The sequence below is a fragment of the Hyla sarda genome, chromosome 3, assembly GCF_029499605.1.
Source record: "Hyla sarda isolate aHylSar1 chromosome 3, aHylSar1.hap1, whole genome shotgun sequence".
Lineage (NCBI taxonomy): Eukaryota > Metazoa > Chordata > Amphibia > Anura > Hylidae > Hyla > Hyla sarda.
In genome coordinates, this window is record NC_079191.1 from 179173529 (window position 1) to 179189126 (window position 15598).

General features: G+C 46.9%; 1 protein-coding gene across 3 annotated transcripts in view; it reads right to left on the reverse strand.

Moving 5' to 3' along the window:
- The window catches only part of LOC130361935 (mitochondrial ubiquitin ligase activator of nfkb 1-A-like), a 41209-nt gene that overhangs the window by 16828 nt on the left and 8783 nt on the right, over window positions 1-15598 (reverse strand). The gene's annotated exons all lie outside the window — the stretch shown is intronic.

The window sequence follows — 15598 nt, forward strand, 5'->3', positions numbered from 1 at the left end:
ACACACACACACACGTGACTCCATTTTGGAAGCTTCACTCCTCAAGGAATGTAATAAGGGGTGCAGTGAGCATTTACACGCCACAGGGGCTTGACACAAGTATAAAAGTACCCCATATGTGGGCGTAAAGTGTTGTGCGGGCATACGGCAGGGCTCTGAAGTGAAAGGGTGCCATTTGGCTATTGGATAGAGAATTTGGCTGGAATAGTTTTTTGGGGCCATGTTGCATTTACTAAGCCCCCATGGTGCCCGGACAGTATAAATATGGTGGCCCAGTACAGAATACTGTATCCTGCCCATCCTGTGTGGCAGATGTTGCCTTCAGTGACCATCTTGGGACCACACTACTTAGGACTCAATATAATCTAATGTTATGCTATGGTTATTGTTCTGGAATTTTCTGTGTTACTGTTTCCTTAAAATCTGTTATCTGGGAGTTATGCATGAGTAAATCAAGTGACCTGTCTACCCCAGTGGGAATCTTCCAAATTGCCCCATATATAGAGAAGGGGGGGGGAGGAGTCTCCCCAGAGTAAGCTGAGGTACAGTCTTTGAGAAAGTATGAAGAGATAGTGTGAGGTGATCTGAGGAGGCCTCAAGCTAACAAGTCTAATCCTGTAACCACGCATCTTCTAAAGTACAGTGGGGATCAAAACTTTGGGCACCCCAGGTAAAAATTTGTATTAATGTGCATAAAGAAGCCAAGGAATGATGGAAAAATCTCCAAAAGGCATCAAATTACAGATTAGACATTCTTATAATATGTTAACAAAAATGAGATTTTATTTCCATCATTTACACTTTCGAAATAACAGAAAACAAAAAAATGGCATCTGCAAAAGTTTGGGCACCCTGCAGAATTTATAGCATGCACTGCCCCCTTTGCAAAGCTGAGACCTGCCAGTGTCATGGATTGTTCTCAATCATCCTCTGGGAAGACCAGGTGATGTCAATCTCAAAGGTTTTAAATGCCCAGACTCATCTGACCTTGCCCCAACAATCAGCACCATGGGTTCTTATAAGCAGTTGTCTAGAAATCTGAAACTGAAAATAGTTGTCGCTCACAAAGCTGGAGAAGGCTATAAGGTGATAGCAAAACGTTTCCAGATGTCAATATCCTCTGTTCGGAATGTAATTAAGAAATGGCAGTCATCAGGAACAGTGGAAGTTAAAGCAAGATCTGGAAGACCAAGAAAAATATCAGACAGAACAGCTCGCAGGATTGTGTTAAAAACCATTCAAAACCCACGTTTGACTGCACAATCCCTCCAGAAAGATCTGGCAGACACTGGAGTTGTGGTACACTATTCCACTATAAAGAGATACTCGTACAAATATGGTCTTCATGGAAGAGTCCTCAGAAGAAAACCTCTTCTTCGTCCTAACCACAAAAATCAGCGTTTGAACTTTGCAAATGAACATATAGACAAGCCTGATGCATTTTGGAAACAAGTTCTGTGGACCGATGAGGTTAAAATTGAACTTTATGGCCAGAATGAGCAAAGGTAGGTTTGGAGAAGAAGGGGAACAGAATTTAATGAATAGAACCTCCGTCCAACTGTTAAGCATGGGGGTGGATCAATCATGCTTTGGGGTTGTATTGCAGCAAGTGGCACAGGGAACATCTCCCGAGTAGAAGAAAAAATGGATTCAATAAAATTTCAGCAAATTTTGGAAGCTAACTTGATGCCATCTGTGAAAAAGCTGAAGAAGTTAAAGGGGTATTCCAGGAAACAATGTATATATATATATATATATATATATATATATCAACTGGCTCCAGAAAGTTAAACAGATTTGCAAATAACTTCTATTAAAAAATCTAAATCCTTTCAATAATTATCAACTGCTGAAGTTGAGTTGTTGTTTTCTGTCTGGCAACAGTGCTCTCTGCTGATATCTCTGCTTGTCTCGGGAACTGCACAGAGTAGAATAGGTTTGCTATGGGGATTTGCTTCTAAACTGGGCTGTTCCCGAGACACGTGTCATCAGAGAGCACCTAGACAGAAAAGAACAACTCAACGTCAGAAGCTCATAAGTACTGAAAGGAAAGTAATCTACAAATCTGCAGAAACAAAGAGATAGTATGCACTCATCGCTGGTAAGCTGCTATGGGCTCCGGGCTCCGAGTCCGGGATCACCACAGCATGTATGGAGACGATAAGGGGCGCTCAGAGGCTACGCCGGCTGTTTCGGACGTAGGAACGTCCTTCTTCCGGCCGGAGGAAGGACGTTCCTACGTCCGAAACAGCCGGCGTAGCCTCTGAGCGCCCCTTATCGTCTCCATACATGCCGTGGTGATCCCGGACTCGGAGCCCGTAGCAGCTTACCAGCGGTGAGTGCACACTATCTCTTTGTTTCTGCATATATTGATACTTTACCTAGTGTGTGCACCCCGCAGGTGCTGAGTACATATTGAAGTGAGTCCGGACGCTCCTAACAGTTACCTCGCGGTATCGTATGTTTGCCTTTTCCACTTATTTGGTTTGCTACCTGGTGTGCTCTCTCCTTCTTGGAGTTTCTAATTTACAAATCTGTTTAACTTTCTGGAGCCAGTTGATATATAAAAAAAAGTTTTTTCCCTGATAACCCCTTAAAAGAGAGGATGGCTTCTACAAATGGATACTGATTCTAAACACACCCCAAAATCCACGGGGGATTACATCAAGAGGCGTAAACTGAAGGTTTTGCCATGGCCTTCACATTCTCTTGACCTCAACATAATTGAAAATGTACGGATAGACCTTAAAAGAGCAGTGAGTGACAAACAGCCCAGAAATCTCAAAGAACTGGAAGACTTTTGTAAGTAAGAATGGGCAAAGATACCTCAAACAAGAATTGAAAAACTCTTCGCTGGCTACAAAAAGTGTTTACAAGCGGTGATACTTGCCAAAGGGGGCAGTACAAGATATTAACTCTGCTGGGTGCCCAAACTTTTGCAGACGCCATTTTTGGGTTTTCTGTTATTTTGAAAGTGTAAATGATGGAAATAAAATCTAACTTTTGTTGACATATTATAAGAATGTCTGATCTGTAATTTGATGCCTTTTGGGGATTTTTCCATCTTTCCTTGGCTTCTTTATGCACATTAATACAAATTTTTACCTGGGGTGCCCAAACTTTTGATCCCCACTGTATATCCCCTACGCCATGGGTGTCAAACATGCGGCCCGCGTGTGGCCCACAATGAACATATTTGCGGCATGGACATCCTGTATCCCAAAATATGTTTTCGGGACACAGGGATGCCCCCGTCAACTCTCAGCGGCCACCGGGAGATAGCGCACGCCGGGACGTCACTGACATTCCGTGCATGCACCCATAGCAACAGAGACGCGGAGGAGCAGAACATGGAGGTGGAAGACGCTCGCTGGCCAGCATGGTAAGTGACCAGCGGCATATCAGCTTCGGTGCTCAGACCACCGCTCCTCCGGTCCCAGGACCTACTGCTATAGCCGGACCGGAGGAGTGGTGGTCAGAGCACTGAAGTGGGGCAGTACACAGGCATACAGCCTCCAGCCATACACTGTATATGGCTGGAGGCCGTATGTCTGTGGGGGAACTATACTGCACCTAATGTGGGGGGAACTACAACCTAATGGGGGGGGAACAATACTGCCAACCTAATGGGGGGGAACTATACTGCAAACCTAATGGGGGGGGGGGAAGCTATACTGCCAACCTAATGGGGGGGGGAAGCTATACTGCCAACCTAATGGGGGGGGGGAACTATACTGCCAACCTAATGGGGGGGGGGGGGAACTATACTGCCAACCTAATTTGGGGGGGGGAGAAACTATACTGCCAACCTAATTGGGGGGGGGGGGGGGGAGAAACTATACTGCCAACCTAATTGGGGGGGGGAAACTATACTGCCAACCTAATTGGGGGGGGGGAACTATACTGCCAACCTAATTGGGGGGGAACTATACTGCCAACCTAATTGGGGGGGGGAACTATACTGCCAAACTAATTGGGGGGGGGTGGGGGGAAACTATACTGCCAAACTAATTGGGGGAGGGGGGGGCACTATACTGCCAAACTAATTGGGGGGGGGGGGGGGACTATACTGCCAACCTAATTGGGGGGGGGGGGAACTATACTGCCAACCTAATTGGGGGGGGGGAAACTATACTGCCAACCTAATTGGGGGGGGGGGGAAACTATACTGCCAACCTAATTGGGGGGGGGGGACTATACTGCCAAACTAATTGGGGGGGGTGGGGGGAAACTATACTGCCAACCTAATTTGGGGGGGGGAAACTATACTGCCAACCTAATTTGGGGGGGGGGGAACTATACTGCCAAACTAATTGGGGGGGCCTATACTGCCAACCTAATTGGGGGGGGGACTATACTGCCAACCTAATTGGGGGGGGGGGGAACTGTACTGCCAACCTAATGGGGGGGGGGCAACTGTACTGCCAACCTAATGGGGGGGGCAACTGTACTGCCAACCTAATGAGGGGGGGGGGGGGCAACTGTACTGCCAACCTAATGAGGGGGGGGGGCAACTGTACTGCCAACCTAATGAGGGGGGGCAACTGTACTGCCAACCTAATGTGGGGGGAACTGTACTGCCAACCTAATTGGGGGGAACTGTACTGCCAACCTAATTGGGGGGGGGGACTATACTGCCAAACTAATTGGGGGGGGGTGGGGGGAAACTATACTGCCAACCTAATTTGGGGGGGGGGGGGACTATACTGCCAACCTAATTTGGGGGGGGGGGGGAACTATACTGCCAACCTAATGGGGGGGGGGCAACTGTACTGCCAACCTAATGAGGGGGGGGGCAACTGTACTGCCAACCTAATGAGGGGGGGGCAACTGTACTGCCAACCTAATGTGGGGGGGCAACTGTACTGCCAACCTAATGTGGGGGGGCAACTGTACTGCCAACCTAATGTGGGGGGGCAACTGTACTGCCAACCTAATGGGGGGGGGCAACTGTACTGCCAACCTAATGGGGGGGGCAACTGTACTGCCAACCTAATGAGGGGGGGGGGGGCAACTGTACTGCCAACCTAATGAGGGGGGGGGGCAACTGTACTGCCAACCTAATGAGGGGGGGCAACTGTACTGCCAACCTAATGTGGGGGGAACTGTACTGCCAACCTAATTGGGGGGAACTGTACTGCCAACCTAATTGGGGGGGGGACTATACTGCCAAACTAATTGGGGGGGGTGGGGGGAAACTATACTGCCAACCTAATTTGGGGGGGGGGGACTATACTGCCAACCTAATTTGGGGGGGGGGGGAACTATACTGCCAACCTAATGGGGGGGGGCAACTGTACTGCCAACCTAATGAGGGGGGGGGCAACTGTACTGCCAACCTAATGAGGTGGGGGAACTGTACTGCCAACCTAATGAGGTGGGGGAACTGTACTGCCAACCTAATGTGGGGGAACTGTACTGCCAACCTAATGTGGGGGAACTGTACTGCCAACCTACTGTGGGGGAACTGTACTGCCAACCTACTGTGGGGGAACTGTACTGCCAACCTACTGTGGGGGAACTGTACTGCCAACCTACTGTGGGGGAACTGTACTGCCAACCTACTGTGGGGGAACTGTACTGCCAACCTACTGTGGGGGAACTGTACTGCCAACCTACTGTGGGGGAACTGTACTGCCAACCTACTGTGGGGGAACTGTACTGCCAACCTACTGTGGGGGAACTGTACTGCCAACCTACTGTGGGGGAACTGTACTGCCAACCTACTGTGGGGGAACTGTACTGCCAACCTACTGTGGGGGAACTGTACTGCCAACCTACTGTGGGGGAACTGTACTGCCAACCTACTGTGGGGGAACTGTACTGCCAACCTACTGTGGGGGAACTGTACTGCCAACCTACTGTGGGGGAACTGTACTGCCAACCTACTGTGGGGGAACTGTACTGCCAACCTACTGTGGGGGAACTGTACTGCCAACCTACTGTGGGGGAACTGTACTGCCAACCTACTGTGGGGGAACTGTACTGCCAACCTACTGTGGGGGAACTGTACTGCCAACCTACTGTGGGGGAACTGTACTGCCAACCTACTGTGGGGGAACTGTACTGCCAACCTACTGTGGGGGAACTGTACTGCCAACCTACTGTGGGGGAACTGTACTGCCAACCTACTGTGGGGGAACTGTACTGCCAACCTACTGTGGGGGAACTGTACTGCCAACCTACTGTGGGGGAACTGTACTGCCAACCTACTGTGGGGGAACTGTACTGCCAACCTACTGTGGGGGAACTGTACTGCCAACCTACTGTGGGGGAACTGTACTGCCAACCTACTGTGGGGGAACTGTACTGCCAACCTACTGTGGGGGAACTGTACTGCCAACCTACTGTGGGGGAACTGTACTGCCAACCTACTGTGGGGGAACTGTACTGCCAACCTACTGTGGGGGAACTGTACTGCCAACCTACTGTGGGGGAACTGTACTGCCAACCTACTGTGGGGGAACTGTACTGCCAACCTACTGTGGGGGAACTGTACTGCCAACCTACTGTGGGGGAACTGTACTGCCAACCTACTGTGGGGGAACTGTACTGCCAACCTACTGTGGGGGAACTGTACTGCCAACCTACTGTGGGGGAACTGTACTGCCAACCTACTGTGGGGGAACTGTACTGCCAACCTACTGTGGGGGAACTGTACTGCCAACCTACTGTGGGGGAACTGTACTGCCAACCTACTGTGGGGGAACTGTACTGCCAACCTACTGTGGGGGAACTGTACTGCCAACCTACTGTGGGGGAACTGTACTGCCAACCTACTGTGGGGGAACTGTACTGCCAACCTACTGTGGGGGAACTGTACTGCCAACCTACTGTGGGGGAACTGTACTGCCAACCTACTGTGGGGGAACTGTACTGCCAACCTACTGTGGGGGAACTGTACTGCCAACCTACTGTGGGGGAACTGTACTGCCAACCTACTGTGGGGGAACTGTACTGCCAACCTACTGTGGGGGAACTGTACTGCCAACCTACTGTGGGGGAACTGTACTGCCAACCTAATGTGGGGGAACTGTACTGCCAACCTAATGTGGGGGAACTGTACTGCCAACCTAATGTGGGGGAACTGTACTGCCAACCTAATGTGGGGGAACTGTACTGCCAACCTAATGTGGGGGAACTGTACTGCCAACCTAATGTGGGGGAACTGTACTGCCAACCTAATGTGGGGGAACTGTACTGCCAACCTAATGTGGGGGAACTGTACTGCCAACCTAATCTGGGGGCCTAGTATTGACTGTCGCTCATGTCACGCTCCCAGAATTCAAGGGCGGGCGTTACTACGTCCTTTTTTGGATGCGGCCCACATAAACTTAAACCTTGTTTTTTTGGCCCATGTTAGCCTTTGAGTTTGACATGCTTGCCCTACGCTGTCTCAACCTCGGACAGGGTATAGGCTAACGGTGCCCTGGCATCACGAAAAGGTTAATTGCATTACCCTCACCCGACACCACATAAACCCCCCACATGTGACTCCATTTTGGAAATTACACCCCTCAAGGAATGTAATCAGGGGTGCAGGGGCTTGACACAATTTTGGAACAGTGGTCCATGAAAATGAAACAATTAAAATTTTTACACTAAAATGCTGGTGTAACGCCAATTTTTCATTTTCACGTGGGGTAAAAGGTGAAAAAGCCCACCAAAATGTGTTACCAAATTTCTCCCAAGTATGAAGTACCTCATATGTGGGCGTAAAGTGCTGTGCGAACACACGGTAGGGAGCCATTTGGCTTTAGAATAGAAAATTTGGGGGCCATGCTGCATTTACAAAGCCCCAATGGTGCCCAGGCAGTGTAAACCCCACACACGTGACTCCATTTTGGAAACTACACACCTAAAAGAATGTAATAAGGGGTGCAGTAAGTATTTACACCCCACAGGTGTTTGACATAATTTTAGAATAGTGGCCTGTGAAAATGAATTTTTTTTTTTCTACACAAAAATGCTTGTTAAACTCCATTTTTTTTTTTTTTATTTCACAAGGGGTAAAAGGAGAAGTCCCCCAAAATTTGTAAACCAATTTCTCCAGAGTATGGAATATGTGGAAGTAACGCGCTGTGTGGGCGGACGGCAGAGCTCAGAAGGGGAGGAGCGACATTGAGCTTTTAGAGAGAGGATTTGGGCTTCAATAGAAGTCGGGGGCCATATCGCATTTACAAATCTCCCATGGTTCCCGGACAGTGGAAACCCCCCACACGTGACATCATTTAGGAAATTATACTCATCAAGGAATGTAACAAGGGGTGCAGTGTGCATTTAGACCACACAAGTAACATTTTTCATATTCACGACCCACTGTTCCAAAAATCTGTCAGACACCTGTGGGGTCTAAATGCTCACTGCACCCCATGTTAAATTCCTTGAGGGATGTAGTTTCCAAAATGGGGTAACATGTGGGTATTTTTTCTTTTTAGCATTTATGTTAGAATCTCTTCAGTGATCAGCCACTCCTGTGCAAAAATCCAGTTTATGCCTTAAATGTACATAGTGCACTCTCACTCCTGAGCTATGTTGTGCGCCCGCTGAGCACTTTATGTTCACATATGGGGTATTTCTGTACTCAAGAGAAATTGCATTACTTATTTTTGAGGGCTTTTTCTCCTTTTACCACTTGTGGAAATAAAAAATATGGGACAACAGCAGCATGTTAGTGTAAAAAAATTGATTTTTTTTTTATACAAACATGCTGGTGTAGCCCCCAATTTTTCATTTTCAAAAGGGGTAAAAGGAGAAAAGCCCCACCCAAAATAAGTAACAATTTCTCCCAACTACAGAAATACCCCATACGTGAACTGTTGCCCTGAAATACGACAGAGCTCAAGAGTGAGAGGACTCCATGCTAATTTGAGGCCTAAATTAGGGATTTGCACAGGGGTGGCTGATCGTTGCAGAGATTGAGAGGGTCTTGCATGAACGGGGTCTACCGGAGGAAAGTCCTCCTCACATGCGACTTAAGGGTCGACTTGTGACACGTATATTTCTGCACCCGGCACAATGGCGGCCACTGGATTTACTGCATTGATGGGGGCCTATCCAAAAAAGCATTGGGGTACTGAGCCACAAACTGTTGGGCGGATTCCTGGGCGGCCAACAAACTTAGTATTCAGTGGCTCATAACCATCTGGAACTAGGATCCAGATGGGGTCACCTATATGGGGGACAGGGAAAATTGTACAGGGAAAACTGTTATGGGGACAGGGATATTAGTTGGGGGGCCTCTACTGGCATTGCCTTGTGGTGCCGCCTTCTTGGGGGGCTCATCATCACCGGTATCCCTAATTGGCAGTCTTAAAAGGCAGGAATGGCGTATTATTCTTCCACCAAAAAAGTCTATGGGCCATTTTAATCTTATAAGGGGGGGGTATGTGGGTTTAAATGTATAAATGTATCAGTGTGTAGTGTAGGTGTAGTACTTGCTGATCAGTGCTTTATTACTGGTCAGCACTTTCTTTTCGCTTTTTTTAGGGTTGTTGGTAGTGCGGCCACACAGTGCAGAACAGTTGCTGTTGACACACACAAAAGTGTCCACAAAAAAAAGTGGGGGGAAAAATGCCTGCACCCCAAAAATTCTGATCATTAATAAATCACTGATCAGCAATCAGGGCAATCTGCACACAGGGTAAGGTCTGGCCCACAGCACATAACAGTCGCCGGTGGCAAGGAATGCACACATCCCCCAAAAAGCAGCCCGTGCACCCTGGCTGTCAATCAACTGTGCACAGTGTGTGCAGTTTCTCAAGCATATTCTTCAGGACAGTTTCGCTTTAATCCTTCCAGAAAGTTATGTAGTTCTTTGCAGTCTGACCACAGTGCCTTGTGTTGTCACCTCTGTCTGAGTCAGGAATTGTCCAGAGCATGAGCAAATCCCCATTGCAAATCTCTCTTGCTTTGGACAGTTCCTGACACAGACAGCGGTGGCAGCAGAGAGCTTGTGGTCAGACTGTAAGAACTACACAACTTTCTCTGTAGTATACAGCAGCTGATAAGTACTGAAAGGCTTAAAGAGTACCTGCTTAGGTGGCTCTGTTCTGTTCCCTGGCAGGAGACCAAACTCAGGAAATCCTTCTCTATGCATTGAGCTTGATTAACAGCTGCACAGAGCCTCACTGAAAGCTTCACAGAGCCTCAATGAAAGCTGCACAGAGCCTCAATGAAAGCTGCACAGAGCCTCAATGAAAGCTCTGCAAAGATGTGAGGGCAGAAGTGTTCCCCCAGCAGGCTTCAGTGATGTTATGCCTGCTGGGAAACGCCCACATTCTCCTGCTGGGAGATGTGAGCAAGAATAAAAGGTATGAAATAGAGGCTTTTTAAAGCTCTAAAAAAAATTAAGGGTGGAAGAGGTTTTAGGAGTAGTTAGGGAAAATAGCCTGAGTTAGTTTAGAAAAGTTTATTTGGTGACAGGTACTTTTTAAGATTTTAAAACAGAAGTAATTAACATCTGTGTTAAACTTTCTAGCATCGGTTGATTTGAAGAAAAAAATTCCCACCGGAGTGCCCCTTTTAGGATTTCTTTTTTAAGTATTTTTGCTTTCTTCTAAAAATCATAACACTCAATTTTTCACCTACAGACCCATGTAAGGGCCTACTTTTTGCATCAACAGTTTTACTTTGTAACAATATCAACCATTTCACTAACAAATCTACTGTGAAACAGAAAAATAATTATTTGTGGGGCATTGGTCATGTAATTTTGTAACTTCTGGGGGCTTTTGTTTCTAAGCAGTGCACTTTTCAGTAAAAATGAAATGTTATCTTTATTCTGTAGGTCCATAAGATTTAAATTATACTCAAATTATACCGTATATACTCGAGTATAAGCCGAGTTTTTCAGCACGATTTTTCGTGCTGAAAACACCCCCCTCGGCTTATACTCGAGTGAACTCTCCACCCGCAGTGGTCTTCAACCTGCGGACCTCCAGAGGTTTCAAAACTTCAACTCCCAGCAAGCCCGGGCAGCCATCGGCTGTCCGGGCTTGCTGGGAGTTGTAGTTTTGAAACCTCCGGAGGTCCGCAGGTTGAAGACCACTGCGGCCTTCGACATCATCCAGCCCCCTCTCACCCCCCTTTAGTTCTGTACAGTACTCACCTCCGCTCGGCGCTGGTCCGGTGCTGCAGGGCTGTCCGGAGAGGAGGTCGTCCGGTGGGATAGTGGTTCCGGGCTGCTATCTTCACCGGGGAGGCCTCTTCTAAGCGCTTCGGGCCCGGCCCCAGAATAGTCACGTTGCCTTGACAACGACGCAGAGGTACGTTCATTGCCAACGTACTTCTGCGTCATTGTCAAGGCAACGCCTCTATTCCGGGCCGGAAGCGCGGAGAAGAGGCGCCCCCGGTGAAGATAGCAGCCCGGAACCACTATCCCACCGGACCACCTCCTCTCCGGACAGCCCTGCAGGACCGGACCAGCGCCGAGCCGATGGCTGCCCAGGCTTGGTGGGAGTTGTAGTTTTGAAACCTCTGGAGGTCCGCAGGTTGAAGACCACTGAGGGCGGATGATGAGAAGAGGATGATGAAGGGGGGGTGTGGGATGATGACAAGAGGATGATGAAGGGGTGGGGGGGTGGGGATGATGAAGGGGGGGTGTGGGATGATTACAAGGGGATGAGGAAGTGGGGTGGGGATGATAACAAGGGGATGATGAAGGGGGGATGTGTGGGATGATGACAAGGGGATGATGACAGGTGATGATGATGAGGGTCTGGATGATGACAGGCGGTGATGATGATGAGGATGTTAATGACGGGTCTGGATGATGACAGGGGGGGATGATGTATTTCCCACCCTAGGCTTATACTCGAGTCAATAACTTTTCCTGGGATTTTGGGTTGAAATTAGGGGTCTCTGCTTATACTCGGGTCGGCTTATACTCGAGTATATACGGTATGTTTTTATTTTGTTTTTTTGTAGGAAAATTTGTAGGTTTCAAATTGTCATCTTCTGACCCCTATAACTTTTTTATTTTTACGCATACGGGGTGGGCTCATTTTTTGCGCTGTGATATGTAGTATTTATTGGTACCATTTGTTTATATGGACTTTTTGATCACTTTTTATACAAGTTTTAAGTGACCAATAATACACAATTCGTGACTTTGGTATTTGTTTATGTATACGCCATTGACCTTGCGGTTTAATCAACATTATATTTTTATAGTTTGGACATTCACGCATGTGATGATACCACATGTTTAATTTTGAAAAAAGGGGCATGTCTACAAAAAAACTAAAAAAAAAAAAACGACATTTTCGAAAAATGAAACTAAACATTTACTAATGTTTCCACATGAAATGTGGTGAATTTGAGATCTGGAAAATTTGACAGTTCAGAGAATGTGTTTAAAAAAAACAAAAAAAAAAAAAAAAAAAAGCATAATGTAAGATAAAGTGCCAAAAACAAGTAACAATAGTAAATACTGTGAAAAAAAAAAAAAAAAAAAAATAAAACTACAATTCACTCTTAACCCCTTCACGCCCTATAACATATGCATATGTCCCAGTTGCTAGCTAGTTTGGGCAACTGGACATATGTATACGTCCTGTCGATATCCTGCTCAGCGTGACGCGCTGTAGATTGGCGGCAGGACCCGGCTGTCAATCACAGCCAGGGACCCACCGCAGCTGCCGAGATCGCGACAGTATCGGAAGTATTAACCCCATAGATGCCATGATCAGTCCTGATCACGGAATCTATGGGGTTGAGAGAGGGAAGGGGTTGCCCTGTTCACCAACAACGATCCCGTAATGCGATCACGGGATCCCGCTGGTTGTCAGGTAGCAGAAGGCTCGTTGTCAGGTAGTACGGCAGCCTGTGAGGTCCAGCCCTAGGCTGGATCGCACAGGTTGCATGTCAGTGTAGGGTTGACAGTTATACTGTACTGCAGTACAGATGCACTGCAGCATAGAATAACCTATAAAAGTGAAAAGTAAAAAAAGAAAAAAGATTTTAAATAAATAAATTGTAAAAAAAAATAAAAAATAAATGCCCCTTTCCCAATAAAACCCTATATTATCACCCCCCAAAAAACATAATAGGTATTGCCACGTCCGTAATGAATTGTTCAATAAAACAATAAATGGTATTTATCCCGCACAGTGAACGCCATAAAAAAAAACTAAACAAAAATGCAAAAAAATGAAAATTTTGATTCAAAACGTGGAATAAAAAAAAGATCAAAAAGGTAGCATTAATCACAAAAATGGTACCAATAAAAAGTACAGCTCATTCTGCAAAAAAATAAGCCCTCAGACAATGTGGCTGGACAAAAAATAAAGTTGTGGCTGCTATAGCTGCCACTCTTACTGCAATTATCTGTGGCTGCATCATGATGGCACTATTTATTAGGGAATTTCAGCAATGATTATGCATGTTTAGGGTGCTTTCCCACACGGCATATACGCAGTGTATTTCACGCTGCGCAAAATTTACGGCAGCAGCGGTAAATACGCTGCGTATTCCTTGCTCACTATACACACAGGGCTTTCCGGCGGCAGCCCTATGCTTGTAGTGAGTTTTAGAGGCGGGGCCATGTGCGTGGCTCCGCCTTCAAAACTCACTGCACACACAGGGCTGCTGTCGGAAAGCCCTGTGTGTATAGTGAGCAAGGAATACGCAGCGGATTTCCCGCTGTTGCCGTAGATTTTGCGCAGCGTGAAATACGCTGCGTATACGCCGTGTGGGAACGCACCCTTAGTCAGCAGTTGCTGTTTTTTTAACCCCTTAAATGAGCACTGTCAATAAAATAAATTTTTGCTATTGCACTCCTTATGCTTTGATGTGACTTTCTGATCGCTTTTTATAATTTTTTAAATGATATATGAGGTGATTAAAAATCTGTATTTTTGGTATATTGGTATACGTTTACGCTGTTTATCGTGTGGGATCATGAACATTATATTTTAACAGTTAAGACATTTACGCACGCCGCGATACCAAATGTGTTAACTTTTTTTCTTTTTCTGCTTTTGTAAAAATGAAATTTTTATTACGGGAGGGAGTTTTATATAATTTTAGTAACTTTTTAAAAACCTTTTTAAGTCCCTATAGTGGACTTTGATATGCAATATTAGAATGCAGTTACTTTGATCAGCAATCCACTGATATAGCCTGGCTAAGCCAGGTTACATCAGTGAGTCGGCAATAGGCAGCAGGAGGCAGGTAAAGGGACCCTTCACCGCCGTTTTAGCTCACGCCGCTTTAGCTTCCGTGAGCCCCTCTGAGCTACCAGAGATTTTTAGTTTCACTTTAGGCTCTGTGATCGGCACTGATCATGGCGTCTAAAGGGTTAATGACCGGCAGCAGCGGGATCAGCGCTGCCTGTCATTAACAGTGAGTGTCCGGCTACTCAAAGTAGCTGACACTCACTGTTCTGAAGCGAGTGCTGTCCATTACAGCAATGTCCTTAAAGGAAATCGGTCACCAGTGTCACCTGCACTAACCTGTCGGTACCAACAGATAGTGCAGGTGACACTGATGACAACGATACTCCCCTTGTCCCACTCCGTGGCGGGGATCTCTGGTAATCTTGTCTGTTAGCTCCAGCTCCGGGCACCGGCGGAGCTTAGTGACACCACTGCTGCTGCGAGACCCAGCAGAGAGCAGCAGCGCCTTGGGGCATGGGCGGAGCTTAATGACGTCATCGCTGCTGCTCTCTGCTGGGTCCCGCTGCGACATCACTAAGCCCCACCCTTGCCCCTAGTCGGATGCCTGGAGCTGGAGCTAATGGCCAAGATTATCGGAAATCCCCTCCACGGAACGGGACAAGGTAAGTACCGTTATCATCGTCACCTGCACTACCTGTCGGTACCGACAGGTTAGTGCAAGTGACACTGGTGACAAATTTCCTTTAACCACTTAAGGACGCAGGGAATACAGGACCTGTACATCCTGAGTCCCACTAACGAGGTTAAACCGTTCTAACGAGCGGAGAGCAGGTTAAAACCCGTGGGTCCTGGTTGCTACAGGCAGCAATGACCCACGGTCAATGCCCGTCATTAGCCCTTTAGACTCCGCAATCAAAGTTGATCTCGGCGTATAAACTGAAAGTAAAACTATCCCAGCAGCTCAGCGGAGCTGATTGGGTCTATCGCGACAGAATTGTAATGTCCCGATCAGCTTACTGGATGACGGGAGGATCCTCCCCTGCCTCCTCCTCATCCGATCGGCGATCTACTGCTCCATGCCTGAATAAGCCCCCCTAATAAAAGTTTGAATCACCCCCCTTTTCCTATTTTTTAAATAAAATAACGCAATAAAAAAAATTATAATCATATGTGGTATCGACACGTGCGTAAATGTCCGAACTATTAAAATATAAGGTTAGCAAAATTTTTGGTCACTTCATATACCATAAAAAAATTTATAAAATGCGATCAAAAAGTCCCATCCAAACAAAAATGGTACCGATAAAAACTACAGACCATAGCGCAAAGAATGAGCCCTCATATAGCCCCTAGGTGGAAAAATAAAAAGTTATAGGGGTCAGAAGATGACAATTTTAAACATACTAATTTTGGTGCATGTAGTTATGATTTTTTTAAAGTAGAAAAATAAATACAACCTACATAAATTGGGTATCCCT